Source organism: Vombatus ursinus, unplaced genomic scaffold (genome assembly GCF_900497805.2).
Source record: "Vombatus ursinus unplaced genomic scaffold, bare-nosed wombat genome assembly UNPS02014786.1, whole genome shotgun sequence".
Lineage (NCBI taxonomy): Eukaryota > Metazoa > Chordata > Mammalia > Diprotodontia > Vombatidae > Vombatus > Vombatus ursinus.
This window is the reverse complement of record NW_020954564.1, coordinates 790002-812048: the sequence shown is the minus strand read 5'-3', so window position 1 is coordinate 812048 and position 22047 is coordinate 790002. Positions and strand designations below refer to the sequence as shown.

General features: G+C 39.0%; 1 protein-coding gene across 2 annotated transcripts in view; it reads left to right on the top strand.

Annotated features, from left to right (window-relative positions):
* The first annotated feature begins 9921 nt into the window (after window positions 1-9921).
* Window positions 9922-22047, top strand: part of LOC114047057 (casein kinase II subunit alpha) — a 52953-nt gene continuing 40827 nt past the window's right edge. For both annotated transcript variants that reach the window (XM_027867744.1, XM_027867746.1), the window contains exon 1: window positions 9922-10028. The gene's annotated coding sequence lies outside the window, so the exon portion shown is untranslated. The remainder of the gene's footprint in view (window positions 10029-22047) is intronic.

Sequence of the window (22047 nt, the reverse complement as noted above, 5' to 3'; positions counted from 1 at the left end):
GCCCAAAAAAATCAAAAGTAAATGTAATAAAATTTAAAGATCAAGTAGGACTCAAATGTAGAGATATGAGAGGACACCTCTAGCCCACACCTTAATAGAGGTGGAAGGTCCACAGGTCTTACACATTAGATACGTTTTCAGATTTTTCAATATATCGTGATTTGTGTTGAACTTTTTCCCTTTCTAAAAATACTGTGTGTTATATGGAATGGTTCTCTGGGAGGGACAAGAGAAGTATTTGGGATAATTATGATGATATAAAAAAAGAAAGTTACTTTTTAAAAACCACATAATGTGGTTCTTTCCTTAAAGGCCTCACAGTCTAGTTGGGGAAAAGAGTTACAAATATGAAATTGTTAGCCTGTCCTTCACAGCAGTGTTTCCTTAGTGTCAAAACAAGAGTTCTGGGTTGGCAGTAAATGTTCAGAAAAGTGAGTGATTACTCTGGGATGTGGTTATCAGTAAAGGCTTCCTGGAGATGGTTCCCCAGCAGCTAACAAATAAAATATAAACTTATGAAGTCAAGACCTTACACAGTTTGTTTCTAACCTACTAACCTTTCCAGCTCAGCACAGTGCTTGGCACATAGTAAGCCCTTAATAAATGCTTATTGATTTATTTGATTATAGGATTTAAAATTAGAATGGGCCTTTGAAAGTATACACTTGGGGGCAGCTAGGTGGTACATGGATAGAGTACTAGGCCCTGAAGTCAGGAGGACCTGAGTTCAAATCCGGCTTCAGACCAAACACTTGACACTTACTAACTGTGCAATCCTGGGCAAGTCACTTAACCTCAATTGCCTAAAAAAAAACAAAAAAAAAAATTGAAAAAAAAAAAAGAAAAGAAAGTATACACTCCAACTCTCTTGTGTTATTAAATGGGAAACTGAGGTGTAAGAGAGACAGATCCCATTATTTTCCTTCATATATTCTACAATAAGATTAGAATTGCCATTATTCTCTATTCTCATCTGATCCTCTTTCTCCTCTAGAGTATACCTCTCTCCATCTCTATCTGTTAGAATTCCTCCCCTTCTCCTTTCTTTCAAGGTCGATCTCAACTACTACCTCCTCCATGAAACCTTCTCCAACATCGCCATATGAATGCAATCTTTCTTCCTCAAATTTCTCTGAACATTTTGCCTGTACCTACCTCTTCTTGATACTTATCTTATCCTCCCTTGTTTTGTAGTTTTTAGGATCACCAGACTTAGAGCCCTTAGAAGTCATATCATTCAACCCTCTCATATACAGATCATCTAGGTCTCACCTAAACTTTGTAACTCTTCTAACACTGGGGACATGGGGCCCTGAACTTGCTTATTGGACATATTAAGCTTTGTTATAAAAGATGAATAGGATTTAGTCAGAGAGAAGGCATTCAAAAGGGATTGGAGAGAAGGGAAGGTACGGAACAACATGAGCAAATGCAAAGAGATAAGTTTGTAAGGAGATCAACCTGGCTGGAATAGAAGGAAGTCCTGGGAAATAAGGATTGGAGATATTACTTGGAGTCATTTTACAGAGGATCTTGCAAAGCAAGACAGAAAAGTTTTGATTCTTCTTCTTCTTCTTCTTCTTTTTGACTGGACCATTATTTATTTTTCATTAATTAATTTATTTTTAGTTTTCAACCATCACTTCCATAAGCTTTAGAGTTTTAAATTTCCTCCCCCTCCTTCTCTGCCTCCTTCCCCCAGACAGCATGCAATCTGATATAGTCTCTACATATACATTCCTATTAAACATATTTTCACATTAGTCATGTTGTAAAGAAGAATTAGAACCAATAGGAGGAATCACAAGAAAAAAGAAACAAGGGGCAGCTAGGTAGCACAGTAGATAGAGCTCTGGCCTTGAAGTCAGGAGGACCTGAGTTCAAATCTGGCCTCAGACACTTGAAACTTACTAGCTGTGTGACCCTGAGCAAGTCACTTAACCCCAATTGCCTCACCAAAAAATAAAAAGTAGAAACAGAAGGGAAAAAAAAAGAACAAATAGTATGTTTCAATCTGCATTCAAACCCCATAGTTCTTTCTTTGGATGTGGATAGCATTTTCCATCATAAGACCTTTGGAAATCCTTGCATTGCTGAGAAGGACTAAATCTATCAAAGTTAGTTATCGCATAATGTGGCTGTTACTGTGTACAATGTTCTCCTGGTTCTGCTCACTTCACTCAGCATCAGTCCATGCAAGTCTTTCCAGGTTTTTCTGAAGTCTGCTTGCTCATCATTTCTTATAGCACAATAGTATTCCACTACATTCATATACCACAACTTGTTCAGCCATTCCCCAATGGATGGGCATCCCCTCAATTTCCAATTCTTGGTCACCACAGAAAGAGCTGCTATAAATATTTTCGTACATGTGGGTCCTTTTCCCATTTGTATGATCTTTCTGGATACAGCCCTAGAAGTGATATTGCTGGGTCAAAGAGTATATACATTTTTATAGCCCTTTGGGCATAATTCCAAATTGTTCTCCAAAATGGTTGGATCATTTCACAACTCCACCAACAACACATTAGTGTTCCAATTTTCCCACATCTTCTCCAACATTTATCATTTTCCTGTTTTGTCATATTAGCCAATTTAATACATGTGATGTAGTGCCTCAGAGTAGTTTTGATTTGCATTTCTCTAAACAATAGTGATTTAGAGCATTTTTTCATGTGACTATAGATAGCTTTAATTTCTTCACCTGAAAACTACCTGTTCATGTCCTTTGACCATTTATCAACTGGGGAATGATTTGTATTCTTATAAATTTGACTTAGTTCTCTATGTATTTTTAAAATGAGGCCTTATGAGAGATACAGGTTATAAAAATTCTTTCCCAGATTTCTGCTTCCCTCCTAATCTTGGTTGCATTGGTTTTGTTTGTGCAAAAACTTTTCAATTTAATATAATCAAAATTATCCATCTTGCATTTCATAATGCTCTCTATCTCTTGTTTGCTCATAAATTCTTCTGTTCTCTGTCAATCTGACAGGTAAACTATTCCCTGCTCTTCCAGTTTGCTTATAGTATCAGCCTTTATATCTAAATCATGAATCCATTTTGACCTTATTTTGGTATAGAGTGTAAGATTTTGGTCTATGCCTAGTTTCTGCCATACTCTTTTTCAGTTTTCTCAGCAGTTTTTGTCAAATAGTGAGTACTTATCCCAGAAGCTAGAGTCTTTGGGTTTATCAAACAGTAGATTACTATAGTCTTTGACTACTGTGTCTTGCACACCTAACCTATTCCCTTGATCCACCACTCTATTTCTTAACTAATACCAAGTAATTTTGATGATTGCTGCTTTATAATACAATTTAAGATCTGGAAAGGCTAGGCCGCCTTCCCTAGCATTTCTTTTCATTAGTTCCTTTGATATTCTGGACCTTTTGTTCTTCCAACTGAATCTTGTTATTGTTTTTTCTAGCTCTATAAAATAATTTTTGATAGTTTAAATTAACTTAGGTAGAATTGCCATTTTTATCATATTAGCTCAGCCTACCCATGAGCAACTGATTTTTCCAATTATTTAGATCTAACTTTCTTTGTGTGAAAAGTATTTGTAATTGTGTTCATACAGTTCCTGGGTTTGTTTTGGCAGGTAGACTCCCAAATATTTTATAATGTTTACAGTAACTTTAAATGGAATTTCTCTTTATATCTTTTGCTGTTGGGCTTTGTTGATTTGATTCTTCTGAAAGCAATGGAGAGACATTGGGACACTGAAGGTTTCTAAATAAAGAAAGAACTTGATCAAAGTGGTATTAATCAATGACTAAATCAGGCAATAAGCATTTATTAGGTACTACAGGTCAGGTACTGGGCTAAGCCCTGGAAAGACAAAAAAGTAAAAACAGACTCTACCCTCAAGGAGCTTACATTCTAGTGGAGGAGACAACACATAAAGATAAACCGGTACATACTAGATTCATACAGAGTAAGATGGGCAATAACCTTAGATGGACACAGCAGCAGGGGAGGAAGGCCTCCTGCAGAAGGTGATGTTTGAGCTAGGTCCTAGAGGAATTCAGGGATTGGATAGATGGATTAAGACCAGAGGCAGAGAGCAGTATGGAAGCTTTTATTTAGATTTGGGGAGAAGTTGATAAGGTTCTTGTTGCCATGGAAAGAACATAGGGGCTGGTAGTTAGGAAGTAGAGCAGTGGCTCTTCTCCAGCCTAGTCCTATCTACCTGAGGCCTCACTTGCCTCCAAAATTAAACTTCCTCATCCTAACCATGGAGGGGAAGATACAGTACTTAGTCCTTGGAGCTGCTGAGATAAGTTTATTGTAAACTATAAAGTTGCTGAGATAAGCTTATTGTAAACTGTAAAATGCATGTACATGTGAGTGATCCTCCTTTTTTGTTGATGCTTTTGGGGGATGGGGCTAGGCAATGGGGTTAAGCAACTTGCCCAGGGTCACACAGCTAGTTAAGTGTCAAGTATCTGAGGTTAGATTTGAACTCAGGTCCTCCTGACTCCAGGACTGGAGCTCTATCCACTGCGCCATCTAGCTGCCCCACTGTTGATACCTTTTAACATCTCATTCGTTTACAAATATGTCGATTCCTGTCTCATTCCCCTATTCATTTAGCAATCTCTTGTAACAGATTTAGAAGGGGGCAAAAATAGTTCAGCAAAACCAAGCAATACATCCAATGTGTCTGACAGCATATTTGATTTTCCACAGTCATAGCCCCCCACATTGACAATGGAGGGAGGTACATTTCCCTAACTCTCCTCCAGGGACAAAATTGGTCATTTTTATTCCACAGCATTCTATTTCATTTTCCTGTTCTTTTCATTTCCATTGTAGTCATTGTTTTCCTGGTTCTGCTTATTTTGCTTCACATCAGTACATATAAATCTTCTCATGCTTCTCTGATTTCTTCATATTTAACCTTTCTTAAGGCAAAGTAATATTCCATTATGTTTATGTAATCTAATTTACTTTGTAGTTTCCCAATCAATGTGCAACCATTTTATTTCCAGTTCTTTGCTACCACAAAAAGTGCTGTTATGCATATTTTGGTATATATTGGAACTTTTTTCTCTCCTGTCTTTCACTTCCTTGGGATATAAGCCAAATAATGGGATTTCTGAGGGGCAGCAAGGTGGTACAGTGGATAGAGCACTGGGTTTGGAACAAGGAAGATTCATCTTCATGAGTTCAAATCCAACTTCAGACACTTCTTAGCTGTGTGATCCTGGGCAAGTCATTTGACTCTATTTGCCTCAGTTTCCTCATCTGTAAAATGAACTGGAGAAGGAAATGGCAAAACCTTTGGGATCTCTGGGTATCAAAAGATATAGACATCTTAATCACGTGTTAGCATAATTCCAAATGTATGATCTATTTCCTCCACTGGAGAAGAATTTTAGATGCAAGCAGATAGAGGGAAGGCCTTCTACTACACATGACTAAGTACACATCCCTTCTCTAATTTAATTTGTATTGACTGCATAACTCTGGAAAGTTACTTAATCTCTCCATGCCTCCAAACAATTCTCTAAGACTACAGTTATAGGGTTGCTAATTTGCATTGGTGGGCATTGGGGACAGGGAAGAAGAGAGATTAAAAACTATCAAGGGTTTCCACAGTAGAAGCTGTGAGAAGTTCAGATAAAATTAGGTGTTCTTATTAAAAAAAGAATCCTTCTACTGAGTCATAAGCTCCAGAAAAAACAGGGACCCTTCCTTATCTAAATTTCATATTCCCCTAACAGGACCAGGGAACATAATGCTAAAAGGTTTGTTAAACTGAATTTTATAATCTACGTAATACTCACCCACTACACTGCACCCGCACTCCCAGTTTTAGGAAGGTAGAAATAGCTTTTTAAACTTTGTATCTTTCTCAACTTCTCTATTTGGAATTTGAAACTCTTTACAACCATGTGGGTGCCAGCTGACTTTTCTAGCCTTATTACATGTCATTCCTCTTGATGAACTCTATTATCTAGCTCCATGGGCTTTTTTGCTATTCCTTACTGGATGCTACATCTCCTAAGCCTTTTCATAGGCTATCTCCTTTGCCTAGAATATGCTTCCTCTTAACTTCAGACTCTTGGAATCCCAAGGGTCCTTCAGAGATCAGCTCAAGACCCACCTCCTACATGAGGCCTTTCCTGACACCAGACACCCCTCTCCCAACTTCTAGTGTTTAACATACACATATGCACTTATATATGTAATAATATATAACATACATTATATTATATATAAACACACATTTTATATATGTATACACACATATTTAATGAGAAGCAGTGTGGTATAGTGGATAGAGCAATAGTTTTGGTATCAGGTAGTCCTGGGTTCAAGTCTCACCTTGTATACATACTGACAAGTTACATAAGCTCTCAATACCTATGACTATAAATTGCAGACTAGATACTGACACTGTCTTGGTAGAGAATTTCCTCATCAGGAGTTCCCTATATCAACAAAATCATCAGGTCTTGTCCAAATACATGTATGTGTGTGTTTGTGTGTGTGTTTTTTTTTCAAATACTTATTTGTGCACAAGTTGTCTCCCAGTAGAAAGTTAGCTCCCTGAGGGCAGGGTCTATTTAATTCTTGACTATGAATCCTGGGTTCATAGCAGGCACTTCTAATGCCTTGAAATGCCTTAAAAATGCCTTTTAATTGATTGATCTCCTTTTTCTAGCACTGTGCTCTACATGTAATTCAACAAGTATCAATTCAGTGCCCTCCATTGAAGGTTAGCTCCCTCGGGGTAGGGTTTGTTTGTTATTTTTTATTTTTGGCAGCAGGTGAGATGCTTGACCTGTAATAGCACAGGTATATGGAAACTTCCTAGTGGGGAAACTCCTTCTACTACATCAACACCTTAAGAGAGTTGCCTTAGGTAATGGAGAGATTATTTGGTTTTAGCTAGCATGTTTCAGAGCCAGGACTTGAACCCAAAACCAGCCCTCAATCCACTGCCTCTTCCTCCTCTCCCATCCCTCACTAAAAAAATAAAAATATAGCTATGTCATGGCACTTGCTCTCAAAGAATTTATAAACTAATGGAGTGGGGGGAGGGAAGGGGAGGAGCACAAGCATTCGAATAACAAGGACTAGGACATGTCAAAGTGCCACAGACAATTTGGGAAAGTAGACATCATTTGGCAGGAGTAAATGGGTCAAAGCGGCTTCATAAAAGAGATGATACCCAAACCAGGCATGGAAAGCACTTCCACAGGTTTTGTAGGAAAGAAAATTCTATCCACCATAACCACAGTAAGTAAAAGCATAGAGACGGGAGAAGGCAGAACTACACTGGGAAAAGCACTAAATTTGTGGTCAGGGGCCCATGGTTCAAATTCTGGCTCTGGCACTTGTGACCTGTGTGGCTTTAGTTTCCTCATCTATAAAATAAGGTGATTTAGATTAAGATGATTTCTAAGGTCTATTCTAGCTCTAAATCTATGATCGTCCAGCTGAAACATGAAGGGAAGGGTATAGAGTAAGAGAATATTAAACAGATAGTTTGGAACCACAATGTAGGTCAGTAGTCTGTCAGTTACAAGTTTAGTAAAAGTTTAATATGTATCAGGCATTCTGCTACATGGTGGCAATACAAAGAAAGGAAAAAACAGTATCTTTGTCCTTGAGGAACCCATCCTAATGGTGGAGAAAACATACAAACAACTACATACGTACAAGAGATATATAGAGTATAAATGAAAAGCAATCTCAGAGGGAAGCCCCTAGCAATGGGAGGGGCTTTCTTAGGCCTGCTGCAGAAGAGGAGATTTGAGCTGAGTTTTGAAGGATATCAAGGAACTCAGGGGTTGGATATGAAGAGGCAGCATTCCCAGCATGGGAGGCAGCCAGTGAAAAGGCAGAGAGCTAGAAGAACAGAAAGAAGGCCAGTGTCATTGGATTGTATAGTAAGTGGAGGAGAATTAAATGTAAGACTGGCAAGGTAAGGTAGGAAGGAGCCAGGCTGTGAGGGGTTTTTAAATGTCAAACAGGATTTTATATTTGATTTATATTTGGAGATAATAGGGAACCAATGGAGTTTATTGAGTGGAGGGGGCAGGGGTTTATGTAACATGGTTAGACCTACACCATAGGAAGATTCCTTTGGCATATGAGTAGAAAATAGACTGCAGTCTGGAGAGACTTGAAGCAGAAGTCTATTTCATTTGTCCAACCGTGAGATGATAAGCAGCTAGGGAAGCTAGGTCACATGGTGGGTAGAGCATCAGGCCTGAAGGCAGGAAGACTTTTGTTCAAATCTGGCCTCAAATACTTTTCTAGCTGTGTGACCCTAGGCAAGTCACTTAACCCTGTTTGCCTCAGTTTCCTCATCTGTAAAATGATCGGGAGAAGGAAATGGAAACCACTCCAGTATCTTCGCCAAGAAAACCCATGTTCAAGTCATGCAGAGTTGGACATGATTGAAATGATAGCAACTTCAACTCAAGATGATGAGGGCATTTACCAGATTGGCAGCTATATGAGTGGAGAGAAGGAGACTTCTAGGAAAGATGTTGTGGAGGTAGAAATGGCAAAACTTGGCAACAGATTGGATTTATGGGATGAGTGCAAATGAGGAGTAGAAGGGAAGGATGGTAGTGGCTTGGATGGAAATAGGGAAACAGGGAAAAGAAGAGGATTTAGGTAGAGAGATAGTTCTGTTTTGGACTTGTTGAGTTTGAGGTATGTATGGGGCATCCAGTTAGATACTTGCAGTTAGTGGGTATGACTTGGAAGAAGAAAAAGAAGACTTCGAAGGAACAGTTAGATATGTAGGAAGAGAACCAGGAGAGAGCAGAATCATGAAATACTAGAGAGGAGATAATGAATCAATGTGAGTTATAATCTGGGCCTCTGGTGTATTTATCACTTTTTACTTGGTATTACATGTATTCACCTTATATGTTAACTATCTGTACTAGACTGTGAATTCCATGAGGGCAGGAATCGGGACGCATCTCAACCTACCCCCCCATAACCAGCACAGAGCTCAGACCACAGAAGGTATTAGATCTTTGCTTAATTGAACAAGGCAAGGTGCATCTCGCTAGTGGGAAAGTGGAGAAAAGCCAACACTATATTCCCTAAATCCTTCCTTCCTCTCTCGTCTCCCTGACAGTTCTGGCCCAACCCAACCTCTATTCTGGGGGCTCCACTGAGAAGTTCTCAGATCCCTAAATAACCCTACGGGCAACAGCGGCGCCTCCTTGTCTTCACACCTGCCAGCCCCACAGTGACAACCCTAGAAAGTGTCAGGATGCAGCGCGCCCCCCAAATCGTGACGTCAGCACAGGGCCAGTGCCGTCACTCACCCTAACCTTTACCCTCACAACGTTCTTCACCCTCTCCCAGACAGCAGGAAGTTTTGAAACGGAGAACAACACATGAACCTTAAACCTAACCCTAACGCTTCCCAAGGAGGAGCGGGGAGACTACAACTCCCAGAATGCTTTGCCATAAACTCTGGAGGTCGTGATGCTATTTCCTAAGGGGGAGGAGTTGAAGCTTGGATGAGTTTCCGCAGCTGATTTGAGTATGGGAGGAAGCCGTAGTGACCTCCATCCATCTGAGTTTAGGCCGAACCAAGGACAAGGACGAGGGAGAGCGAACTTGACTTGATCACCCTCTTTTGCGCTGTTTGGGGAACACTATAAAGAAAACAACGTAAAGTAGTTTCATATATCTCCTTCTCATACTTTACGCCGAGTACTTTTCTTGTTCCGCCATGTCGTCTGGGAGCACGGACCCCACCCCCCCGAAACAATATATAGTATGACCCAACATGGCAGCGTTCTCTTAGCCTCAACTAGGGGCGGAGCCGGAAGCGGTCCCACCCCGCCTCCCCGCCTCTCTGCAGGAGGGCGGGCGGCTTGGAAGGGGCGGGGTTCCGCTTCCGGCAGCGGTGGCTGCAGCCTCGCTCTGGTCCCTGCGGCTGGCGGCCCAGCCGTGTGTCTCCTCCTCCGCCGCCGCCATATTGTCTGTGTGAGGAGAGGGGAGAGCGGCCGCCGCCGCCGCCGCCACCACCACAGGTAAAGTGGAGTGGGGAAGCGGGGGGGTTGGGAGTGTGGGTTCGGATTGGGAGAACAAAATTCGCTGCTCAGCTGGCCCCTCCGAATTGCTTCTAGAAGGCCTGCCGCCTTAACCCTACTCTCTCCCCCCCCCGGGGGGCCCCCAGCAGCCTTCAGGGCCGCCTCTCGGGGGGCCAGCAGGGGCCGGGGCGGCAGGCGGGGACATCCAGGGGGACGGGGAGCAGCTCTCCAGGAAAGGGAAAGAGGAAATCTGGAAGTGTGTTGGGGTAGGGTTGTAGGGGGCTGGGGAGCCCCTCGAGGTGGAGAGGCTGGGAGGGGGGACGGCCTGGAAGGAAAGGGGAGGAGACATGGGTGGGGCGGGAGGGAGGGGCGGCTGACGAGGTGGGGGGGAGGGGTGTTGCAGGAGGTGGAAGAGGAGGAGGGAGGGGGCTCCTTGGGGGACCTTTGAGGTGGGGTTACTGCCCACTCGAAGGCAGAGGGTTAGGCTGGAGGGAAGTACAGGGTGGGGTCCATCGAGAGCAGAAGACCCTGGTGGGGAGGGACTAGGAAGGATGGGTGGGGTTGTAGTTTGAGAGATGATTTCGAGACTGGGTTTAGGCCAGGAAAGATAAGGGAAAGGGGTCTATTCAGAGTAGGTCTGGTGGCCTCTGTCTATATCAGGGTTAGAGTTGTAAAGGTGGTTAACTGATGAACATGTGGAAGATAGGGGTTAAGTTAAGGTTTTGTGGAGTGTGTAGGGGGAGGGGATGGAACAAGATCAGCAATTGCTTGACTAGAAAAGCGATGGGATTTAGACAATAGGGAGGAGCTTCCATAGGATGTACTTTTATGTGGTTGGGAACAGTGTTCAGTCAATGAACTTCTTGAGTATTAGGAAAGATAGCTTTGTAGAAAAGGAAAAGAAGAAAGAAACAGGTGGCCCAAACGTTAAAATAGGAAATATTTTTAGTGGGATTAGCTTCCTTATTTTATGGGACTAATAGGTATTAATAAGTTTAACCTACATTTGGATAAAATTGGAGACCAAGAACCTGAGAAGAACCAAGACTTCCGAATGTTTTTTCTACTTACTGTATGACCTGTTTGTTCTTAAGTCAATTGACTTGACAAGCAAGTCTGACCTGGGGCTGAATGTTAAAATTTGGCCTGGACTCCGGTGTCCTTGTAAACACCTCCAAGAACTTGTAGTTGTTACTCTTCTCCATTCCAGAATTCCACCTTCAGTTTACCTGGATTGATTTGCCTTGTTCCAATTTTGGTGATTTGGCTTCATAATCTTTTGTGGGGGGATGGGTAGTAAAATATTGACTTGGAAAACAAATTGCCTGTTATGTTTTCTGTTTGATCAGCTGAGTAAAGAGTCAAATTACACTAGGACAGTTATATTAAAAACAAAATTTTGAAATAATAGAATTTTAAATGTTGGAAATAATCTAGTCTAGTCCCTTTTACAGATGAAGAAATTGACACTGAGAGCAGCTGATTTTACCCAAGGTCACAAATAATCCTAGTTTAGGTTCTTTTAGTAAAGGACTGATGGTGGGGAAAGAAAGAGGCCCAAAGTTGAGAAAGGGATTCATTTATGGGCAATGGTTGCTTCTTAGGGGCTGATAACAGCTGGTAACTAACTGTCTCTACACAAAGATATTTTTAGTTCTCCCTTTTGCTACCCACTACCTTCCATAATAAATCCTTGCTTTCACTTTTGTCTCCATGTTTGAACATTTAACTTAATATCCTGCCTTTTTCTTTTATATTCTTTTTAACTAAAGAATGAATTCCTTTGAGAAGTCATCTTAAAGTCTTTAGTAGATAAGAGCTGAAAAAAAAAGTTTGTTGGGAATAACTTTCTAAAGAACAAAGGCAACAAAGGATTACTTTTCTGAGGTGCCTGGCTCACAGATGCTTGGGTAGCATTGGGAAAACTTCCTCTTGACACTTAAATGTTCTGCTAGCATGAGACTGTCTCTGTTCTTTGATGTTTGTACGACAGTTCAAAGGTGGAAAGACCATCAACGTGGCAAAATAAAAGTTTAGTTGTGTATTGATAGAACTTTCAGAAATAGTTTTTCTTATTCTGTCTACCGTAATAGACTTCCTGGAAAAAATTATATGTTTAACATGAAACTTACAGAGATGTTGTCATTTTGTCCCTATTAATTTATGTTGCCCAGTAGAAATATGTCATCAGTAAGATCAAGTATACAGTTCAGTGCATCACCCTTTTGGAAGTTTATGCTTTTTAGAAATAAGGACTGTGCAGTGATCCAGTTTGGTAAACCTCTGGAGATTATGCAAAGGGTTCTACTACTCCTTCCATCCACATCATTTGCATTGAGGTCTCAAGGCTACCTATCTTTAAAGGCCCATGGATTTTATCTGTCACCTTCATTTCAAGGTTTAAGAGTCAGGCCCGAGACCTGCTGAATTATGCAGGATGTTGTATTTAGTGTTTGGAGAAATGCCTTTTAGTCTTAATTTAAACACTTCTATAGAATCAAGTGTAAAATAAATAATGGTTTTTTTAAAGTAGAAGAATCTGAAATGGATGAGACTGGGCTTGAGTAAAATGGGCTATAGGAGAGGAAGTAACTAACTGAAAGAATACTTGGAATGGGAGTCAGAAGTTGCTGTGACCTTTAGCAAGTCACTTTACTTCAGGCCCTAGTTTTCTCATTTTACTAGATCGGGTGTTTTTAATTTTGGGGGGGGGGGGGGGGGAGGATGTAAGAGATGAACATTTTTGGCAGTCTGGTGAAGCCTATGGACTCCCCAGAATAATAGTTTTTAAATTCATAAAATAAAATACATATTATTACAAAGGGAATAAATTAAATTGAAATAAAGTTATCAGAATGTTTTAAAAATCGAGTTCTGTGACCTCGGGATAAGAATGTCTGCTGCCAGATAATCTTTTAAGGGTCTTTCCGGGTGAATTTCTGTCTTACATATTTAATTGGAGGGGAGGGAAATGTTCTCTTTGTTTACAATTTCATAGAAGCAAAGAATTATAGAACTTAACAGACCTTAGATAACGTATTTAGTTTCCTTGTTTTATAGATTTAAGAAAATGAGTAAGAGACTTACCCAAGGTCCCATAGCTAGTTAGTGGCAGATCAGGGATTAGAACCCACCTTTCTTTACTCCCAGTCCTATCATGCTTTCCACTACATTTGCACTGTGGTCCCAGGGCAATGTGTATATATGCACATGAGCACACAGTTCACAAGTTAACTGGTATGACTTGACCTATTGGATAAGTGCTCAGCCTTCTTTTGACAATAAGTTTCAAATGAGAAATCCTAGGTTTTTGGTCCCTGGCCTGTCATTAGTTTCTTGGATGACCTTGAGTAAGTTGTTTACCATCTCTGTTTCTCAGGAGTGTTTAGGGTGAATTAATATTGCTTTTGAATGCTTATGATAGATGAGGCTACAAAAGTACAAAGTATTTTATTACTTGACTGTGTTCAACAGTGAGAAATGTGGGCCAAACTAGACTTGCAAACAAGGAAGAAATTTCTCCAGGATTATTAAGACAAAATTCCCACTAAAAGAAAGATCTGAGTTGGATTATGGATACAGAGTTATTGTTTTTCTCCCTGTATTTTGTATTCCCTAGAGTAGATTTTAGCAGATTTCTCTGTTGAGTAGTCATTTTCCCATGGTCTAGATATCAAAGATTGTTAGGCCTTTAAAAAAAAAGTTTGAGGGTGAAAGATTCACAGTATCGCAAGCTGCTGCTAAGAGTGGCATTTCAATACTTGCTTTAGGATCCTACACATAAGGTACCTACCTAGTAACTGTTGCTATGGTGGGCAAGCTTTTTTTTTTCTTTAATATTCTTTCTCTGTGAAGGAAAGTATTGATGCCTTTTCTGAAGTAAAGGTTAACAGCTTAGATTAAAGATGCTCTTACACAGTTTTAGAATTGTGGGTTCTTAGAACCATTAGAGCTCTTTTGAAGGTATTTGTGTATTTTTACAGTTTTCTTGTTTTGGTGATTTCCTGATAGAATAGATAAATTTATTTTAGTTTGTTGAGAAAGGTGAGTATTGTGAATTCTCTGAAATTATAATTATATATGCTGATAGGTTATTCAGAATTTTTTGTAGGTTTCTAACAGTATTTTCTAGTTGCTAAGTCAACTCCCCAGTAATGAGATTTTAATGCTCATTATATATCTTCAGATATTAAGACGTTGATTCTTAAAATATGAATCATTATTCAAGTAAAGGGGAAATTGCAGAAAAATTCTCAGATATGTAAATATTCTATTAATTTACTTAGTAAATCAGAATACACAGGGATTTGCCATGAACTTTTTTTTGGCCATTGCACCTGTAACAATTGTAGTGTTTACCAAATGGCACAGACTCAAAAGGTGAGTTATTTTACCTTTCCAGTCTTCTCTTTCTTCATCTATAAAATGAGAAAGTTGGACTAGAGATTTCTAGGTCACTTCCAATTTTTAATCTGAGAGAAATTGTTGTAGTTAGGGTCTAGAGCGTTATATACTTTGTAGGATATATAGAACATCAGAGTTGAGAGTGACCTTAAAGAGCATGTGGTCCAACTCTCTCCTTTTATAGATCAAGACTAGAAAAATGAAATGACTTGCTTAAGGTTTCCTCCATGTTCAGTGAGCAGGACTTGAGCCCAACTTTGCAGACTAACTCCTAAGGCTCTTTCTACAGCACAGAAACTTGGACACTTTCTGAAGTGTTTCCTGTTTCAGTATCAATTTGCTTTGTGTACATGAGGGTGTAATTTCTGAAAGGTATTTGTAATTTAAAATTTAGAAGTTCCATGACCTTTATTAAAATGAGGCTATTATCATTGAAGACAGATGGTTACAAAGGAGGTGATTCAGGACTAAGACAAATCTTCAGACTTAATTGTCATTTCAGTTGTCTTTTTAATGAGATTTCTTGATATACAGTTTCTGTTAGTGGGTAAAGTTCTGTGTTGCTGGTACTTAAAATACCAGCAACACAGGGCCTTACCCACTAACAGAAAGCCTAGACTAGGGCAATGAATGCACTTTGGACTGCTTAAAAGATTTCTCTTTATTTTGGCGGACTGAGCATCCCTTAAAATGGCTAGAATTCCTCACTTCTGACATGGTTAAAAACAACAACAACAATACAACAACCACCCTCTGCATTCCTGGGTGACCTTTTACCAGTATCAGAATTCTCTTATATCATGAGGCCTCAAGGAACAAAACTTGGGAGGTTCCTGGCATATTGTGTGGCTGGTTAAATGCTTTGCTCTCTTGAGGTAGAGTTATTTCTGCATTAATGTTTGTCTCTTCTCCCTGCCCTATCCTCTGAGAGGATCCGCCACTGCTTTCTTGTTTACTGTACTTTTGTCAGGGCTCTTATGCCATAAACTCCCCAGGGTTGGAACCTGTCTTATCATTACTTGCTCTCTGTTTTTATAATTCAGTATGTAATAAGTGGAAATAACATCTGCTTTATAGTTCTTCCTTTCTTTTTTTAAACTGATTTTTATAATACTGTAGCTGCCTAATTCCAATTCAGATAAGTAAGCAGGAAGCCCTGCCTGTTAGACTTCTTGATTTCTCCTTATTTCACTCCCTCCCCCCAATCTAAAGACAGTTTTGAGAGGGGTGTGTCTGGAGAATTTTGAGCTGAACATTGAATAGGAATATTTATAGTTAGATGTTAGTTCAGTTTAACAAACATGAAGCACTTGTTCTGTGAAAGTGATGGAACTTAATGCTAGGATAGAGTGACTTTAAAAAAGCACATCCCTTGCTGTTAAGAAATTTATACAAATTTTCAACTGTGTCATTGCAAGGGAAAGGTTCAAATAGTGATGTGAGACATAGATTTCAGGAGAGCAAGATCACATTAAGCTGCAGAGGTGACATCTGAACTGGGTCTTGAAGGGAAGGATTTCAGCGGGTATAGTTGAGAAGGTGGAGTTGTATGTTTGAGACAGAGAAGGGCAAGAACATGGCTGAGATGAAACATTGAGAAGAGCAGTTTAGTAGGGTATGAAGTATTGTTAAGTAAAAGTGGGAAGACAACTTAAGAGACAGACTGTGAAGGGCCAGAAAGTCAGGAAGAAAAGTTTGTGCTTTGATAGGCAGTGGAGAGTTTTCTGAAGGGGAGTGTGGGGGGGGGGGGGTGTTTCTTAACAAGGAATGATATGATAATACCAGTACATTAAGAAGATTATGTTGGTGTAGCAGGGTGAAGGAGTGGTGTTGGAACATACTCTTTTGTAGGATATTCAGTTAAATTGCATTAGATTTGGATTACTCTTGGTTTCTGAATGTTATTTCTCGTGCTTCCAAAAGTTATTAGAGTTTATTATGAAAGTAAAATTCTGTGTAGTCATGACAATTTAGTAAATTAACTGGGAGGTGGGTTTGCAGATGATAATTAAGAATTTGTTTTAAAATCTATAAATCCAAAGTAATTTGCCAGTGCAGTCTTCAAAGAACATTTGTTGATCATCTTAGGGAAGGGAAGAGACTATATAATAATACTTACTATGTATGAGGTAGATGCTTATCCCCATTTTACAGATGGGGCAAATAGAGGTTAAATGACTTTCTCAGGGTCACACAGCTAGTGTGTGCAGCCATATTGAACTCAGGTTTTCCTGACTCCAGGCCTAGCACTCCTATATATTGTGCTACCTAACTTCCTAATAATCTTTTTTGTTTTGTTTTGTTTTTTGGGCGAGGCAATGGGGTTAAGTGACTTGCCCAGGGTCACACAGCTAATAAGTGTCAAGTGTCTGAGGCTGGATTTGAACTCAGGTCCTCCCAGCTCCAGGGCTGGTGCTTTATCCCCTGTGCCATCTAGCTCCCCCTTCTTCTAATAATCTTAAGCAAGACACTGTTGTCAGTGTATGCATCCAGTTTGTTCACTAGATCATAGCCTTTTAAATTTCTTATAAAAACAAAGTCCTTCTTTGAAAGAGTTCGGCTTTTGCTGTATCAATTATTTCTCACAAAATTCTTGTGGTTATAGAATTTAGAGTTGGAAGAGACCATAAAGATCATCTAGTCAGTCCTCTTATTTTACAGGTGAAGAAACAGAGGCCAAGAAAGGTTTAAGTGAGTTGTGCCAAGTCATAGAAGTACTTCATTAATTTTCTGTATTGGAAGTGAAGAAGCAAAGGTCTATAGAGAGTACTTTATTTGACGGTTGAAGTTGAGAGACCAGGTCTCAAACCGTCTGTCCTACTTTCTGAGGTTTTATACTGTGTTGCATTCCTTATTTTTTTATTGTGAAAATATTAATGTTTTGCTATTTGGAAAACTCATGTTTTTTTTTTGGTTTTTGGTTTTTTTTACCTTGGGGGGAGTAAATAGTATATGCCATATTTTGTGAGAGAAGTGGAAAAAAGTAAAAGGAAATAATGCTCCGAATTATGAATAGGGAAGAACTCTGGTCTACGACTTAAGAGACCTGTGTTGAAGTTCTCTCTCTAATCTTCGCATAATTTTACTTAAGCTAAGTCACATCCCTTCTCTGTGTCTGTTACCTGACTTGCAAATGAGGGGGTTGGACTAGATGGTTTTTAAAGATCCTTTCCAACTCATGCTATAAATCTAAGAATTATAATTTCTTAATGTAAATATGCAGATTTATACAGGCAGAAGTTTCAAGGTAGTAAGTGGAACTGTGGCAATTTACATTCTTCTATACCCTCATGAGGCAAATTGAACTGTTGGCTTTTTTATTGATATCTTTTATTTCTTACATCATCATAGTTATCCAAAGCAAAGCGTGTCTCCCTCCCTTTTCCCCTCCTAGAGAGCCATCCTACATAACTATAAATAGTATTTTTAGAGAGGAAAAAAATCAGCACAACTGATAAATACATTGAAAAAGTCTGGAAACTTATAACACCTGTGGACTTCCCACATCCATTGGGGTTTGGGGAGAGACTGAGGTGTCCTCTCATATTTCTTCATTTGGGTCTTGTTTGATTTTTGTTTAAAAAAAAAATTTTTTTTTTTTTGCATTAACTTGATTTTTTGGTGTGTAGTTCTTTCTATTTACATTTCTGTTACTGTATATATTGTTTTCTTGACTCTTACTTTGCTTTTTATCCATATAAATTTTTCTGTGCTTCTGTTTTCATCACACATCATTTCTTACAGCACAGTAATATTCCATTACATTCATATACCACAGTTTGTGTAACCATTCTCCAATTGAGGGGCATCTACTTTGTTTCCAATTCTTAGCTACCACAAAAAATGCTACTACATATATTTTGGAGTATATGGGGACTTTCTTCTTATTGATGGCTGCCTTTGGAGTATAAGTCCAGTAATAGAGTCTCTGGTTCAAAGGATGTGGACATTTTAGTCACTTTGTTTACATAATTCCAAATTGCTTTCCCAAATGTTCCCAAATCTAATTATTTATTGTAAATTTATAAGTTTTTTCTTGCATTGAAATTTTGGTGGTGCAATATTTCGTCATGTAAACCTATAGTATCATACTGTAAACAAGTCATTACTTGCACATATTCCCGTTGAGTGCATGCTGGACTTCCCAACAGTGCTCAACACGCTTACCTGCCAACACTTGCTTGTTAAGACCTGTCAGTGGACTTTACCACTGATCTCTTACAACTTCCATTTTGTGTGTTTATTTGGAAAATAATGTAGGCACTACAACTTTAACTCTGTTACGCAACAGATGAAACGTGTAAGAATGTTTTTTCAAAAAAAATTTCTTTCCTTATGCTTCCACCGCCCCCTTATTTTTATTCAGTGCCCCACAATTGCACCTGAAGCTACTACCAGACAACCCATCTCATTGTTCCAGCGTCCCCCAGAGGGCACTATTGCCCACTTTGGGAACCTTTGATTAGTGTCATCTTACCTTTCTAGCACTATTTCCTATTATTTAACCTGCCCATCCTACCCCACCCCCTACTTCTCATATACACACTTGATGCCTCAGCAAAACTGCAAAGCTTCCAGTCATCCTATGATCTTTCCCACCTCTGCTTTTGTTCTACTGTTGCCTATTCCTGAAATGCTTTTTCTTCCCCTTTCACTTACTAATTTCTACCTCCTTTAAAGCCTAACCCAAATGTCTCCTCCCCCATAATCTCCCTTTGATCCTTCTGTAGTTTCCCTCCGACTCCTCCTAGCAGTTTATTTTGCAACTCTGTAACTCATTTAGCACATAAATTGTGTTCTGGTGTTATCTGTTCTTGTCATTTCCTAACTAGACTATTAACTCCTTGAGGGTTCCTAATCTGTGTATCTTCTCTAGTACTAAGCACTGTACTCTACTCACAGTTGATACCTAATGAAAGCTTAAGAAATTAATTATTCAGATAGCTCATTATAGGTACTGACCATATAAAATTACAGAAGTAACACCCCACCCCCAAAATTACAACAAAGTTCCCCATTTTTGACAGACTTTGCTAGGGAAGAAATAGTAAAGACCTTTTTTTCTTTAAAAAAAAAAGTGCCACTGATTATCTTTGAAAAGTTTTAGTGAAGGTTGACATTTAACATTCAGCAAACTTGGATCTTGTACTGGGGACCTAATTAAAGTGCAGAAAATGTTTTCCTTCTCCCCCGCTCCTCCCTCCCATTCCTCAGAAAACTTAGCAGTCATATACATACTTTAAACTGCTTAAGTTAACACATTATTCCACCTCATCCCCATATCATCTCTAATTGCTCCAGAGTCACCAAATATCAACATAGTTTATCAAGTTGTTTGAAGGGGATCAATCGGGTTGTTCTCTGGGTATGTTTTTTTTTTTACCTAGGAAGGGAGGGGCAAGGGTTTGCTCTAGGGGTTTTGGTACATTGGTATCTAGTAGCGTATGAGTGAATGGAAAATTACTGACCCATTCAGCCACATTATGAATTGAGTTCATTCCTGTTCTTTTTTTAAAGGTAAATTTAATAATATATTTTTGCTTTCATGTCATCCATGTAAACTGCTGTTTTTTCCCCTCACTCCCTTCAAGAAAGTCATCCCTTATAAAAATTTTTAAAAGTTCATTGAAATTGGCCAATATTGAAAAAGTCTGATATTATATGCACTACTTCACACTAGACCCCACCTCTGCAAAGAAATAGAGAGAGGTGTCTTCTCATAATTCTCCTTTGGTTATTATAATTTGAAAACATTAACTTTTTGTGTGTATGTGTCAAAGCATTAGCTTTCAATTTTTTTTCCATTTACATTGTTATACTTACAGATTACGTTGCTTTACTAAGCCTATATCATTTTTGCATCTGTTTTTTATCTTTCAGTGCTTCTCCATATTAATTTTGAGCCACTCAGTAATATTTAATTACATTTATGTCCCATAGTTGTCATTCTCCAATCAGTGAGCATGTTCTTAATCTGCCAGTTCCTTGGTACCACAAAATTGCCACTATAACATTTTTCTCTTTTCAGCCCTTCTTTTTTGACATTGACTTCCTTGAGTTAGATATAATGGAATCTCTGGGTCAAATGATATGGACATTTTAGTCACTCTTTTCTCATTTGGTTTTTATTGAATTTATTAGCTCTGTTTCTAGTTCATTAAATTGTAGGTCCAAAAGTAGTTTTTTGTTTTTATTTAAAAATTACTTTTTTTATTACAGTTTTCCTTAAATCAACTGGTTATCATACGCTTCTATACTTGGTTTGGGGTAGTTTTACAACTCTTAAGTTTGCAATTTCTGTTGCTTGCTTTTGCAAAAGAAGCACAGTTAGGCTTGGCTCAGCAGAATTTATTTTCTGAAAATTTATTTTTCCCCATTTTTTTTCCCCTAGCCATTCTTTGGTCTAAACTTCAGAGGGTAAGCATCCAACTTCAGGCCACATTGGGTAATAAGAAGCCTTTAAGAATAGTCAGTCAATAAACATTTATTAAGAACTTTTTATGTTCCAGGCACTGTGTTAAGTGATGGGGTTAGGAAAAAAATTTGAAAGCTAGTCCTTAGTTTCAAGGAGTTTGCAAGTCTAATGGGGAAGACAACATCCAAACACCTATCATAGTATTTCAAACCTGCAATCAATCGTCTTTCATAGTCATTTGTTATTTTAAATGCCTGGTATATACAGGGCCCTGTGTTGGGCAAGGCAGCCAAGTTAAGATCTCTTCTCATGGGCAAAGGATATTCAAGGGCAGCTCGGTGGCACAGTGTATGGAGTGCTGGGCCTGGAGTTAGGAAGGCTCATCTTCATAAGTTCAAATCTGGCCGCATACACTTATTAGCTGTGTGTCCCAGGGCAAGTCACTTAGCCCTGTTTATAAACTAAAGGAGAAAATGGCAAACCACTCCATTATCTTTGCCAAGAAAACCCCATCTGGGGTCATAAAGAGTTGGACATTACTGAAGTGATTGAACAATAACAACAGGTATTTATGATACAGCTATAACTATACTGCAGAATATAAGGAGAGCTATCAGGCATTGTAGTGTAATAGAAAGCTTGGGCTTGAGTCCCAGGTTCATGATTTACTAGTCTGATGTTAGGGTAAATCACCTGAACTTTTTTTGGATCTCAGTTTCTTCATCTATAAAATAGAAATAAAAATGATATTTGTACTACCTTGCTTTAAAGGGTTACGTGTAGACAGTGCATTATCGCAGAAAGTACATGAATTTGGAGTCAGAAAAACCTATGTTTGAATTCCCAGCTCTGCTGCTTTACCTGTATGACTTTGGGTGTGTTATTCTGGGGGCTTCAAGTTCCTCAGTGTAAAATGAAGGGGGTTGAACTAGATGTCTAGGGTTCCTTCCAGAAATTCTCTGAAATAAAAATATAGATAAAACATATTATAAACCTTAAGATACTATATAAATGTCACTTGTTAAAGAAAGATACAAAGTACTATGTAACATCTCAGGAATGAGAGGTCATTTATGACCAGGAGAATTAGGAAAGAATTTATCCTTTGAGTCAGGTCTTAAAGCAAAAAAGGTAAGATTTCAAGATGCAGAGATGAGACTTAGGGTATTTCAGAATTAGGGAACTGAGAGTAAAAACTAG